At 36.6% G+C, this 14,314-nt stretch overlaps 1 non-coding gene across 1 annotated transcript; it reads left to right on the top strand.

Annotated features, from left to right (window-relative positions):
- Nucleotides 1–273: 273 nt before the first annotated feature.
- On the top strand, nt 274–380 carry LOC145596320 (small nucleolar RNA R71). The gene has a single exon (XR_014103165.1). It is a non-coding gene; the product is annotated as a small nucleolar RNA R71 (small nucleolar RNA).
- Nucleotides 381–14,314: the final 13,934 nt, after the last annotated feature.

Below are 14,314 nucleotides of genomic sequence, written 5' to 3'. Positions count from 1 at the left end.
TTAGGATTGTTAGTAGTAAGGTTGTCTAGTTTCTGGCAAATAGAAGTAAGCAGGGCTTGCAATAGAGTTACTGAATCAACATGATGCTTGCCCTTGTTAGCATAACCTCTAGCATTCCCATATTGGGAATTATGGATTGCCATATCTTCAATAACCTGACCTGCATCATCAACATTTAAATTCATAAATCTACCGCTAGCTGCGGAATCTAAAATTGTCCTAGATGCATTTCCTAAACCATTGTAAAAGGCTTGAATCAACTGCCACTTTGCCAAATTGTGGTGGGGACACTCCCTCTGCAGATCCTTGAATCTTTCCCAAGCTTCATATAATGCTTCATCTGTCTCCTGGGCAAAATTCTGAATGGCACTTCTCAATAAAGTTGTTTTCTCTGCAGGGTAATATTTATTATAAAAATTTAAAGCAAGAGTCTCCCAGTTAGTAATACCAAGTGCAGCTCTATTCAAACCATTAAACCATAATTTAGATTTTCCACATAAAGAAAAGGGAAAAAGAATCTCCCTGATTTGGTCCTGCGTTACCCCATTTTGCCTAATAGTATTGCAGTATTGACAGAAATCTGCAATGTGAAGATTAGGATCTTCACCCTTAGCTCCACTGAATTGCTTTCTTTCTATCATCGTTATGAACTGGGGCTTGATCTCGAACTGGACTCCCTCGAGATCGGGTGTAGGAGAAAGATGTGGAAAATCCGTCAGGGATGGTTGCGAATAATCGCTAAGCTTGCGAGGTGGAGGTGGTGGTTGTAACACCCCAATAATTCTCTCTTTAAACCTGTGAGGACCCTGAACAATATTCAAGAGAATTACTGGCGTGCTACCGCCACGTGTTCAAACGTTAAGGCTTTATCAGAAAATAGCAGCGGAAAAACTAAATCAGTTATAAATAAGTTTCAAAACCAACGAATGAAACCAAATTAAGTCATACAAATTGGAACCATTAAGGCCCTTATTCAAAACCCAATAAAAGTAGTAAGTGATTAAATTCAGTGTTCAAATAAATTCAAACCCAAAAGAAATAGTGTCGAATAAAATCGAATTAAAATAAATTCAAACTTGCAAAAGAAATAAAATGCAAACAACCAACTCTCTACTCAAGATCCCACAACCCTGATGAATGCTGCATGTGTAAGAACCTGTGATAATTCTGCTCCCCAATATTACAAGTGTAAAAATTGGATCGTCACAGGGTCATTGAAAGGCGAAGGCCATGACCAAAGAAAGACACACAAAGCACGCAATCAGCAAAGCTGAGTACATACAAGCTGCAAAATAAATTAAGAAATCCATAACATGCTACCAATAATCAATCATCATGCATCATTAAATTATAGACTCAACACACGACTCAACTATTTATATTGCTAAGACTCCATTAATTAATAATAGGTAAATCATTATTTTTATTCATTGGATTACGCAATAGACAAGGTTGTCCAACCCATGCTCCATTTGGAACATCAATAAAAGAAAAACCCCATGCCTCCTTTCGGAAACATCAATAAACATCCAACGACCACGGGCGCGACTCCGTGACCGTAGTTAGTATGAGATCTCACCTAACTCCTAGTTTTGAAAAATATTTGAAATAAGAGACTCGTAGATCAGACGGCCTCGAGAAAAGTACACGGCTAATACCCCATGTACCCCAACCCCTGATTGTCATTACTCCAGAAGTGCACCAATCCAGAGTTTTATTGCTCATCCATCTTTCACTTTACGTGATTTACAGGTTTAGACTTGGAGATGACTCATATGCATAACAATTCAATCAATCCAATATCAATTCAATCAAGTAAAACAACTTTTCAATTTCAATTCTTGATTTATTAGTGGCAAGCAACATTTATTATTTATTCCTTTACTACCTCGGTGTATAAACACCTTGAGTGCATAAGGCACCCCAAACTCTTAACCTTGTCTTATAAGACATGAACCATTCCTTTACTCATCCTATTTCATTAAATCATGAATGAGTAATAATTAAGTCATTTAACCAATCACATACCTTTGCCTCTAAGCGCACCTTGCATAATTAGAGCACAAATAATACTTACAATATAAAATAGTGCACGTCATACGAAATTCACAATGTATAACCAAACAATTTAACTCAGTCATCCCTATACATGATACTAAGTTCTCGATCCGTCGTCCTTAAACATGCACCTAAAAGAAAGGTTTCGTAACTTGTACGTACCTTGAGCAAACGAATTGGTATGCCACTTTACTAACTAGAAATCACCTTCAATAAACTCCTCTCCTAAGCCAAATGATAACATCTCAATCAATACCCAATCAATCAAATTTACAGCAATACTAACTTACTTTAAAACCTTCAAAATCCAAATCAAACAACACTTTAAAACCTTCCCTTTTGTTAAAATTAAAGGCTTATATATAGTTCTTTAAATTTTTCTTCATAAAAACCTTAAAATACACTCTTATACATGAAATTACAGCAAGTTCAAAGTCTAATAAAAATCTGAAAATTATATAAAAACCCCTAAAAATCTCCCTTTTAATAGGTAATCACACCCTTTTATTAAAAATCACAATTATACTACTTTAAATAAAATTCCAGTATTTTAAACTAATCGAAAACCACTTCAAAACTTCATCAAAATACATCTTTATACTTAAGTTATCCATAGAAAAATTAAATTATCTCTTACCCTTTAAACTCAAGGATAAAATTTAAAAAAAAACTTCGTTAAAAACCAAAAACTGCCCGAAAATCATATTTAGAGGCTGAATTTGGCCACGAGAGGGCGGTGCTCACTACCAAAGGTAGTGAGTCTTTCTTAAAACGTTGTTTCCACATGTAAAACACTACTTTTTTGTCAAAATCGGATGAGTTTAGAACCTGGTCGGGATTAAAACGGGATTAATATTAACGAACGGAAATCTAAAAATTAAAACACGAATCTATGTGTTCAAAATAATCTGGAATTAAGTTAAACTAATCAGTAGTTATAATCACCAAAATTTCAAAACATCATTACTATAAAATCCCTAAATCAATTGTTCATAAAAACCCTAAAATCATGATTTTCAATAAATTGAAACCCTAGGTTTATAATTCATAAAATATGAAATTTATAACATAAATATAATCTGAAATTTATAATCTTTATACCATTAAAATATAATTTGATACTAAAAATATAATCTTTATACTAAAATCAAAACCCAAAACAATTAAATTAACATTAAGCAAAATAAAGAAACAAAGGAGGATGAAAATAAGACTAACCTTTTTGTGTAGGAAATTTTTGAAGATTCATGGGATATTTATAGGAGAGAATTATTGTAGGGTAAAAAGAAAGATTGGGCCTCATAAAAATAATGGGTCGATTAAGTAAACAAATGGGTTAGGCTTGTATGATTGGACATAAATTGTAGAATAAAGGTGCATAAAATAATTTGTTCAAATAATTTTCGACCCAGATTAATAATTTGAAACTTTTGAAATTAAATTATGAAAAATAACAAATAAATATTATAAATAAAATAAATTTTCATTTATAAAATATTTAAAAATACGGGGGATTACAGTGGTGGTGTACCCATCTCTAGTTCTAAATCAGAAGAGTGCTCCGAATCAACTAGAAGTAGGTAATGGATTTCCAGGAATATTATTACTCCCAGAACCTGCCAGGATCTGCCTATAAAAATTCTTCTGTCTATGAAACGAGCGTTCGATCTCAGGGTCGAATGGAATGTAACCTGATCTGGAACACCTGGGCATAAACAAAGAACTAAAAAGACAGATATTAGACCTACCTCAAAGAACTAATGTCCCTTGAGGCAAAAGGAAAATAGTCTAAACTACAAAAACAATTAGAAATAAAAATAAAACCGTTTCCCCGGCAACGGCGCCAAATTTTGACAGGCTAAAGTCGTATCACCTAATCAAAAATAATTACCTAAGTCCACTAGCTTATGCAGATAGGGAAGTAGGGTCGAATCCACAGGGAAACTAGTCTTTCTACTCCTAATTAATTAATATAGTCTAAATTATTAAAGTAACCAATATTTGTTGTGATTATAAATTATACTACAAAGATTATGAGTAAAGAGAATAATTAAGGAAGAAATCAATAATAATAAAGCCTAGGGCATAGGTTCACTAATAAACAAAATTCCAGGGTAAAACACAATAATCAATCATCAATGCATTTATTAATCAGATCATAAAGGGCTTTCGCTACGTATTACAATCACAGAATTAATTTACCGGTATTAAATCTCATCTCTCGAATCTCGACCTAACCATTTATAAATTAATCTGCCTATTGAAACTAAGCCTAAACATCAATTCTCATCTCTCGAATCTCGAATCAATATTGCTAAACTCATACAATTAAACCTGGCCAAATCTAATTGCATAGCATTTAAACAATCAATAGGAAATCAATTAAGCATTAATGATCAACAATCATAAAATTACCCTTTCATATTATTTATTAGATCCCCGTAAACCCTAGAAGGAAAACTACTCAGACATAATTAAAACTAAGCAAAACATAATAATTAAACAAGACATGAAGAAATTGAAAGAAGAAAATACTGAGATTAATTAAGAGAGAAATCGTACCAAGACGGCGGAACTACAATTGAGTTAAGGAACAAGAGAGAATAAAAGTCTAGAGAGAGAAAGTCTAAGTAGAGAGAAGGGGAATAAAAACTAGAGTAAGAGAGTAATAAAGAAGTGTCTAATCTTGCCTAATAAAATTACATTTATACTAAGCAAGAAGATCTCCGCTAAAACAAAAGCAAAACGGAAAACTAAACTCCCTAAAACCAACACGCGTCCGGTCGAGTAGTGGCTCGCCCGACCGGGCCCGCCTTTTTCTCTTCAAATGCCTTCTCGCGCCCAGCCGGGCAGTGGCTCGCCCGACCGGGCCCGCCTCATATGCCTTCTCGCGCCCGACCGGGTGCGTGCTCCAGGCGCGCGACTCTTCAAGGTATTGCTCCGCCCCGCCCGGCCGGGCGCGCCTTCGGGCGGTGCTCTAGTGGTCCGGGCGAGGCTTCTTGGGCCTCGAGGCTCTTCCTTGGGCTCTCCAACTTGGCCCAAGCGCCTCGTATCTCCAAAACTGAGCCCTTAGTCAACGATTTGCTACCTCCAATCGGTCTTGGGCTATCGAACGTGGTCGCGGTCTTTCAATACTTGTAGATGCTCCTCGAAAAACCCGGGAAAATGCTCCAAGTACGCAAATTCCTACAAAACTCAAGCAAAACTACCAAAGCACTGGAAAACACAAATTAGTAATAAAAGTGGCTCGTAGGAGCCAAAAACACTACTAATTACGACCAAGGGACGGGGATAAATATATATATAAAATGAACACATCAGAAACCCAGACGGACAATTGACGGCACGTCAAAGTGAGTTGAAGTGAGTTGAGTCACAAATTCAAGAGATTTACACCTTCAACACTTAGTCTCCAGAACTTAAAAATATGTAAGAGGAAAATAAATCCGCCCAGTTCCCAGACGTTTAGTCTAAAGGGGAGAGTTCAGACGTACGCAGCATGATGAAAGAACAAGAGAGTACGCCTGAAGTCAAGGAAGCCCAATCCATTTCAAACGCAGTGGACGCTCTGGGTAGCTAGGAAATAAGCTCCTCCCAGAGTATGAGAACGTCCAGACCAAAATAGGAGGACGTCCAGTCCCACTGTTGTGGCCGCTCTAGGTAGCTAGGAAATAAGCTCCTCCTAGAGTATGAGAGTGTCCAGACCAAAAAGCAAGGATGTTCATTTTAAATGTTGTGGACGCTCTGGGTAGTTAGGAGATAAGCTCCTCCCAGAGTATGAGAACGTCCAGTCCAAAGCATGAGTATGAGGACGCCCAGTCCAAAGCATGTGGACGTCCCGATGAGCTAGGAGATAAGCTCCTCCCAGAGTATGAGGACGTCCAGTCCAAAGCATGAGTATGAGGACGTCCAGTCCAAAGCATTCCCTAAAATTTGATTGTTATTTTTTGCGTGTAAATTGTTGAGTTTCTTTAATTTCTGCATTATATTACTTTGATATTTTGTAGATTGTCAATTTTGGAGTTTTAGAGTAAGAAGACGATGATGGGGTCCAAGCCTTCCAACAATGCTAGTTGGGATGTTGAATTTTGAATATTTTTGCTTGTTGTTCTAAATTTTCAGGGTTTGTTTGATGTGGTAGCTTACTGTCTCCATAACCAGGGGCTCACCGCCGAAAGGAAAAACCGTAATCATAGAGAAATTGTAAGGGGTAACCGTCATCTGCCCCCACGGGAAGTGGAAAGTGTTTGTGGAATCCCACCAAAACTACAATAACCCGCAAAGGAAAGGCGACGAAACAATTCAAGTTGTCTTGATAAATCCCGAAGAGTTGCCAGTTGGGGGCTAATCCACGAAAGTTCCACCACCTCCTTTGCCTCCTCAGGTAAACTCTCAAAACGACCTCTTAAGTCACTCTAGCCATACAGGCGCATGCTAGGCTCGCTCTAAAAACGCAAAGGAACTCAGATAACTATGTTGCGCCAACTTCAAATCGAAACGTGATGGTCTGGATCCCACTTAAGGACCTAAGGGTCCCAGTTAGAGGAGCCTCCCAAACCATGTCCTTGTGACGACGTCGCTCCCAAACCTCCTCGCGAGGGCGCGTCACTCTCTTTCGAGGGTGAACTGCCTTGTCAGGCACTAGTCCTCCTAACACCTCCTCGACATCGACAAATGGAGGGGAGTCCTTACTATAATCGATGAAATTTTTATATGATTAAGTATCTTTTCAAATAAATGAAATAAATGTATTCTAGAACCATTTCAGCAGCAAAACGACTGCCGAAAGGGCAAAACGCTAAATCGAATGCCACCTATGCTTGGGGGCTACGATACCTGTAGTTAAACTCAGTAAATGGGGGCTTGTAACACCCACAAAGCCATCCTATACAAGTTTCAGCTGAAGCATTATAGAGATTATTTCTATAAATATCAAAGAATCAACTATTTCTAGATGAATAATAATCATACAAACATAATTATCATCTACCAGACAATTTTAAGATTTGAACATGGAAAAAACAAGACAAGACGTATACTTTGCGCCATTTTTTCAAATTCAAAATGAAAAGTAACTGTAGGTCTAACACTATAATTCACTTCATAATCAACAAGTATAACCAAATGAGGAAGCAAGAAACAACAAATTGAAACTACAAATCAAAGAAAGTACCAAAAAACAAACTCAAATGAAGACATGCTCATACAAGGTTCAGTACTCAAGCCATTTTCATGAAATTTGTTGCAAAACACTCCTTAAACATAGCATAACAACATGGAGTGAGCAATATTACGAAAAATAAACTGAATTAAAAACCCCTAAATTCGAAATATAGAGTTCTTTGGTTCGGATTTCCCCAAATTTGAGTAAAAACAAACAAATATAAGTGAAATACTTTGGATCTTGGGAAATGTGAATAGGGGACAAGATTTGCTTCCTTTGGCTTCAAAAAACAACAAAAACCGAGCTTTGTGGAGGAAGAAAAGTCGAAAATGGCGAAGAGATAAAAGAGAGGAGATAGAGCGAACAGAAAATTGCACGCTTCGATCTTCATTTTACTGACTTAAATGTCGTGCGCAACTCAATCTTTTGCGCGTGGCATCCCATGTAATACCCCGTATTTATTTATTTATAATCTACATATCTTTTGAGTCAAATTATTTTAAGTATGGGATTTAATTAAAATGAGTTTTAAATTGATCAATACCTATTCTACAACTACAACTTATGTCTACAACAAGTCCAATCATTCTTTCATTTATTGGGCCAATTATATCTCCCTTGTATTATCTCATATAAGCCCAAATATCATTAATTTACCCTACATGCAAGCTTGTGATTTTAATCTTCTTTGTGAATAATGGCAAATGAGTATGAGTAAAAGCCGTCCTACATTAAAAAAAAGGCATGGACTAATAAATGCATTATTGAAAAAGTCGTTCGAATTTAGTAAAAGGCAAGGATAAAGCAAAGCATTTCTAAATAAAAAAAAAAACAACAAAAAAATTGAATAAGTGAAAATTCAAAAATATTTTGATGTATTCTTTTCTCCTTCTAAGCATTGAGGACAATGCTTCATTTAAGCTTGGGGGAGAAGCGTTTACGCTTTTTGTATATATTTCTTGTGAGTATAGCTTTGAATAAGCTTGGGGGTGTTGTTTTTGTTTGGTGATTTCTTGATCGTGTTGTTAAGGATTGATCACCCTTTTGCTTCACTTTTTAGGAAAACCGCCAAATTTTAAATTTTAGCCTACCTTCACCCTTATGCCTTACGTTACAACCTTAGGGAAAGACCTTCCGACCTAGAAAGTTGAGTCACTATTCAGGGGAGGGAATCATGGGTCATTGCCTAAGGAAAGGGGATGCATACACTACTAAAAATTCAGGTTTTTGCGACCGCCAATAATGGTCGCAAAAATAGCAAAAACGGTCGCAAAAAACAATTGCGACCGTCAACGGTCGTAAAGAGCTGGTCGTTATTTCCATGGTCGCAAAAAAACAAAATTGCGACCAGTAGACGGTCGCAAAATAATTGCGACCGTTTTATTTATTTTCAACGACAAGTAATAAGACGGTCGCAAATATAAAAAATTGCGACCGGTAGAGCAGCAGTCGCAAAAATGGGTATTTGCGACGGCTAAGGGCAGTCGCTAAAAGTATTAAAAAAAATCGAGCACTGCCTGTACTCTCAGGCAGCAGCCTCACCACCATTCCCACCCAAGCAAACTCCACCTACCACCACCATCGCCAGTTCCCAATCAAGCGACCTCCACCCACCAACACCACCGCCGCCGTTTACCTCCTACCCAAAAAACCCTTAACCACAAAATATCCCACAGATTTATCAAACACAAAAAAATTTATTAAATCTAAGTAAACTAACGAAAATTTAAGAAAAAAATCAACAAGAATAAATTATACAAATTTCAAAAAAAATAAAAAAAAAAAACCAAAATCAACAACATTCGAACAACATCAACAAAATTCAAACGTCAACGAAAACTGGAAATCAAACCCAAAATCAACGAAATTCAAACAAAATATGAACAATATTAATGAAATTCGAACGAATTCAACAAAAAAATTAAGATCAACGAAATTCAACAAAAACTCGAAAAAAAATCACATAAAATGAATTAAAAACAACGAAACTAAACACAAAAATAGAAAATAAACAACGATAAACAAATATTTCAGAAAAAATCAACATACCTTTCCCAAAATTTCTTCCTCTATGGGTTTATATGGTCGAATTCGACCATAAAAAATCAAGATCTAGAATTTTTAAGGTCGAATTTGACCATGAAAACCATAAGTTGTTTGTTGAAAAAATTCGAACACCATACCTTGTTTGTTGATAAAAATACGAACACCAAAACGTTAGATCTGGAAATAATGAAGAAAAAAAAGAGAACTAAAATGGAGAGGCGTGAGATGCAAACAGAGAAGTGAGAAGAAATTATGAGAAACGAAAGAGAAGGAGGAAGGAAAGAGGAAAGAAAGAGGAGTAGGAAAGAGAAGGAGATGGAGCCATGGAAGAATTTGATGAAGTATAGAGTAGAAAGAGAGAGGAGAGAGAAATGAAAGAAGAGGGATGAGGTGAGCGGCGTGTGGGTTAGGGTTTGGGAGCCTAGGCTTAGTTTAGTACTCCTTTTATACCATTTTTTAAGAAAAAAATATTAACCTTGTTGCGACCGCTTTAAACGGTCGCAAATGGTTGCAAATTGCGACCGTTTCTATAACGGTCGTAATTGTCGCAATTTGCGACCGTTTTAGGCAGTTGCAACAGAATTGTTTTTAATTTAAAATTATTTTTAACATGTATATTATTTTAAAAAAAATTTTAAATACCTTTGCGGCTGTTAAATAGCCTAAAAACGGTCGCAAATTTGCGACCGCCTTAAAAACGGTCGCAAATCTACGACCGCCTTAAAAACGGTCGCAAATATTATATTTTGCGACCGTTTAAATGACGGTCGTAAAAAAACGGTCGCAATTTGACCGAATTTTAGTAGTGATAGTCAAGATTTTTGAGTAGCCTAAATAAATCTCTTTTTCCGGTTCCTTCGAGGAATCATTGGGATGCTCACTAAGGGGAGATTTGAGACTATTGGGGAGAACGCGGTAAGATCGTTTGGGATGAACGTGAATTGTGATGTCTAGTTCCTATGCCTAGCATACCCTATGTTTCAATCAACCTTAGATATCTTGAAAAGTGCATACCTTGACTACTTGAGAAAGATTTTCATTCATTTGCATTGTAGTCTCTTTGTTAGTCCATTTCGCAAAGGTTTTGTTTTCCTTTTTCCCTTTTATTTTCTTTTTATGGTTTTGCCTCTTTGATGTTGGTGGAGAGTTGTGGGCAAACTCTTAGGAAACCCTTACGAGACCTCACTCGTCCTCATAGGCGACTTTGGGGTTTAAAGGGCTTGTTGTAGCTAAAAACAACCGTGATTCCTACTACAATGAGTCTTAGTGTGTATTCTCATCTTGAGTCTTTCTTTTTCTTTTTGAATAAGTCTTTCATCCTTATTCTTTCTTTAGCTTGGGGGAATTTGATGAGTGTCATTTATGGCACTCATTTGGCCTCTTTTAGGATGATTTTCATGCTATTTCATAGCTCTTTTCCTTTGTTTTTCTTAGTTTTGTTCTTTATTTCGTTAGTTTGTGCTTTCCGTAGTTAGTTCCCTTGTTTTGTGCATTTCTTTGTTTATTTGTTCTTTTTCCCTTTTATTTGTTTGTTTTTGTTTGTTTTCAAGTTATGATCGTGTTTTCCCCTCAAAAAAAAGTTATGATCGTGTTTCTAAGGATTCCCGAGCCTTCCTCTCACATTTCTCATCAATTTGGATGCCTCGTGTTCGCCTTTTGGAGCTTCAAGTTTGAAGGAACGCAAGGAGCAAGTCAAGAGATCGGTTCACGTATGCGGTGGGGGCATCATCTTTGCCATGAACCCACCAAATTATCCATTTCAAGACTGCCTACCTTAGAGTGTTCATCATCATCACCGAGACGAGCGCACGAGGATGAGCTAGGACGAAGAAGAGGAAGGATGTCCTGCAGCCAGGTGCGGCCGCGCACCTGGGTGGTGCAGCCGCGCATCAGCTTGGTGCGGCCGCCGGCCGCACCTACCTGGGTCTCTGTTCCATACCCTTTTTCCCGCGGCCGCGCCTTCTCCTTGATGCGACCGCACCTTCCGGGGTTTCTTTTGGGACTACCTAACTAACTCTTCTTTTGTATCTTTCCTATATATACTCTTTCCTTCTATTTTTAGAGAGAGAGAGTCATTTTTAAAGAACTTTGGAGATCATATTTTTTAGAGAGAGAAACTCTAGGTTTTAGTGAGAGAAATTAATGGTGTATTGTTGATAATTGAAGATTTCTACATTGCTTTTGATTTTTGATCAAGTTTGTAAGGATTACTCTTCTTTAATTCAATCTTTAGTTTGATCTTTAGGTTGCTTTCATTTGCTTATTTGAATGTTCAAGTTTGATTGAAGTTTGATTGATTTTGTGTTGATTTTAGCTTGTTTGATTTTGATCATGATGAATTTGTTGATTAATGTTGTTTCGATCTTAATTTCAATGGATAGTGAGTAGATTACTTGCTAGGGTAATGGTGAAGCATGTATGAGTAATGGATTAGTGCTAATTGGGGATAATTTATGGAGTTGATAATTTGATTAAATTTGGTTGATAATCATGTGCATGTGTGTGATTGATTGAAGATTGGCCAACTTTGATTGTTGCACTAGATTGCATTGTAAGTTCACATTGATACGGACCATTGATTTGTGGCTTGCATTTACACGATTGAGGTATCTTGTGATGTTTCCTAGCTAGAGTTTAACGTAGTTGACGCTAGTTAGACCTCTAGGAGAATAGCTTGATATGCTCTATTGGTTGCATGATTGATCTTCCCTCACATTGTTTGACTTAGCCAATTTGACCTCCCAATTAGTCAATTCCATTATAAATACATGTGGATCCTAGCCCTAGTGCTTATTACATTTGATTTCTTCTCGTTAATTTGCCGTGTTTGTCCTAGTTTAGAATTAACACCCTACCTATAGACTTCGGGATAGCTTGACTATAGACAATAGGCAATAGCCCACCATTCCCTTGGGTTCGACCCTTGACTTACCATATACTAGTATATGGTTGGTTAAGTGTTTATAAATTTTGTTTGACCTTGGGTAGGGGTTAGCCCCAACGACCTAGCTTCGACCCTCGATCAGTTTCAACCTAAACATGATTCTAGAAAGCAATAAATAACATCCTAACATGATACTAGGAATTAAACAAATCTAAACATGCTTTCTACATTGAAATAAAATAGGAAGTAAGCTAATTACTTACTTTGAAGCCTCGTACCTCTTTCTAATAACAAAATATAGGAGTTAGTAAACTTCAATGAAAATAATAAATAAAAGAATTAAATTAAGTAATTTGAAAGAAAGAGTTAAAAAGTTTAGACTGGCTTTGGGACAAAACCTTCAGAAAAGTATAAACCTTTCACATCTAGGGCGAAGGCAACTTCGAACTTGGCTAGGTATTTCTAGATCTTGAGAATGCAGTCTTGTGTTTGTGGAAAACTAGAGAGATGGGAGCTTAGAGAGATTTGAGAATAAGAATTGATACTTGATTGTAGATGAATAAAAACGGAGGTCTAGGACCCTATTTATAAGAAAAATAGTCCGGAAATAGGTAGAATTTGATAAGGAATAAAACTCCACGCTGTCGCCGCAAAACCAACTTTTCACTTGGCGACAAGCTCTGTCACGTGGCGACAAGGCTTATTGCGTAGCGACAGCCTGGATTCCTACGCGCTTTCAACCACGGAGTCCACTTATCAATCAAAATTGACTTGTAAAGTCCGTACGAAAACTGAAATCGTATTTTTCATAAAATTATAGTTTATTCCAAATAAAACCTATCAAAATATAATTATTAATTATAATTCCGTTAGGATTTAAGAGAACCTTCTAGAGAATTCTAGAAGAATATAATTAATCTTAATAACTTTAGGAATAATAATTAACATTGGGCCCTCCTCTAGATCATTGGGCCGCATGTATAGATCAAACCGGGCCCAGCTTACTATTTTGGCCATAACTTCCTCATTATTCATCGGATTGGGTTTATAATATATCGTTGGAAAGCTCTTTGCAAGCCCTATCCAACTACACTATTGTTGGACCCTTGTCGTGAACCAAACTAAACTGAATTGGCTATTTTCATAAAATAGAGTTGTTTTTCGAGAACAGAAAGAAAGAATTTTAATAAAAACTAACCACAACACTTGACCTTTCACACTCTCACTTCATTCGATTATGATTTGATGCGAAAGGTATTCATCACTAGGTTTGGTTTTGGGCAGACACAAATGGGTGTCTACAAGTACACACCTACGACTCAGTTGATCAAAACAATACTTAAACAAATAGGGATCTTCCTAAAAATATACTTAACCTGAGAAAAGAACCTGTCATTTTCTTGTTTTGTCCATTGAGAGGGTATCTTACTAGAAGTAAGGTAGTTGACAATATATATGCACAAACCATGGAAGGCGCGTATGTGAAACAACAAACATAATTGTTCATTTGGAAAACTATCCTGCAAGGAATGGCCAGTGATCTACTTAAGAACTATCCTTAATAAGTGATCAACTACGTAGTGGGTTTTCAGACCCCTTTTTATCTCTAATTTCAAGATTAATTTCTTGAAATAATAAAATCCACCTAATAAGTCTTGGTTTTGACAGCGTTTTAGACAACAAGTATCTTAAAGTCGCATGATCAAAATAGACTATAACCTTAGAGCATAAAAGATAGAAGCGAAATTTGTCAAGGGCAAACACAATAGCAAGCATCTCTTTTTCAGTAGTAGTATAATTTTTCTAGGCATCAATTAGAGTTCTACTAGTGTAGACACCCATTTGTGTCTCCCCAAAACCAAACCCAGTGATGAATACCTTTCACGTCAAACCATAATCAAATGAGGTGCAAGTGTGAAAAGTCAAGTGTTGCAGTTAGTTTTTATTAAAAATCTTTCTTTCTGTTTTTGAAAACCCACTCTATTTTATAAAAACGTCCAATCCAGTTTAGTTTGGTCCATGATAAGGGTCCAATAATGGTGTAGTTGGATGGGGCTTGAAAAAACCTTTCCAACGATATATTATAAGCCCAATTCCGATGAATAATGAGGAAGTTATGGCCAAAATACTAAATTGGGCCCAAACCGGATTTTACCTACGAC

This window comes from Chenopodium album, chromosome 19 (genome assembly GCF_948465745.1).
Source record: "Chenopodium album chromosome 19, dcCheAlbu1.1, whole genome shotgun sequence".
Lineage (NCBI taxonomy): Eukaryota > Viridiplantae > Streptophyta > Magnoliopsida > Caryophyllales > Amaranthaceae > Chenopodium > Chenopodium album.
Note: the sequence above shows the minus strand (reverse complement) of the source record. Positions and strands in the feature narration are given on the sequence as shown.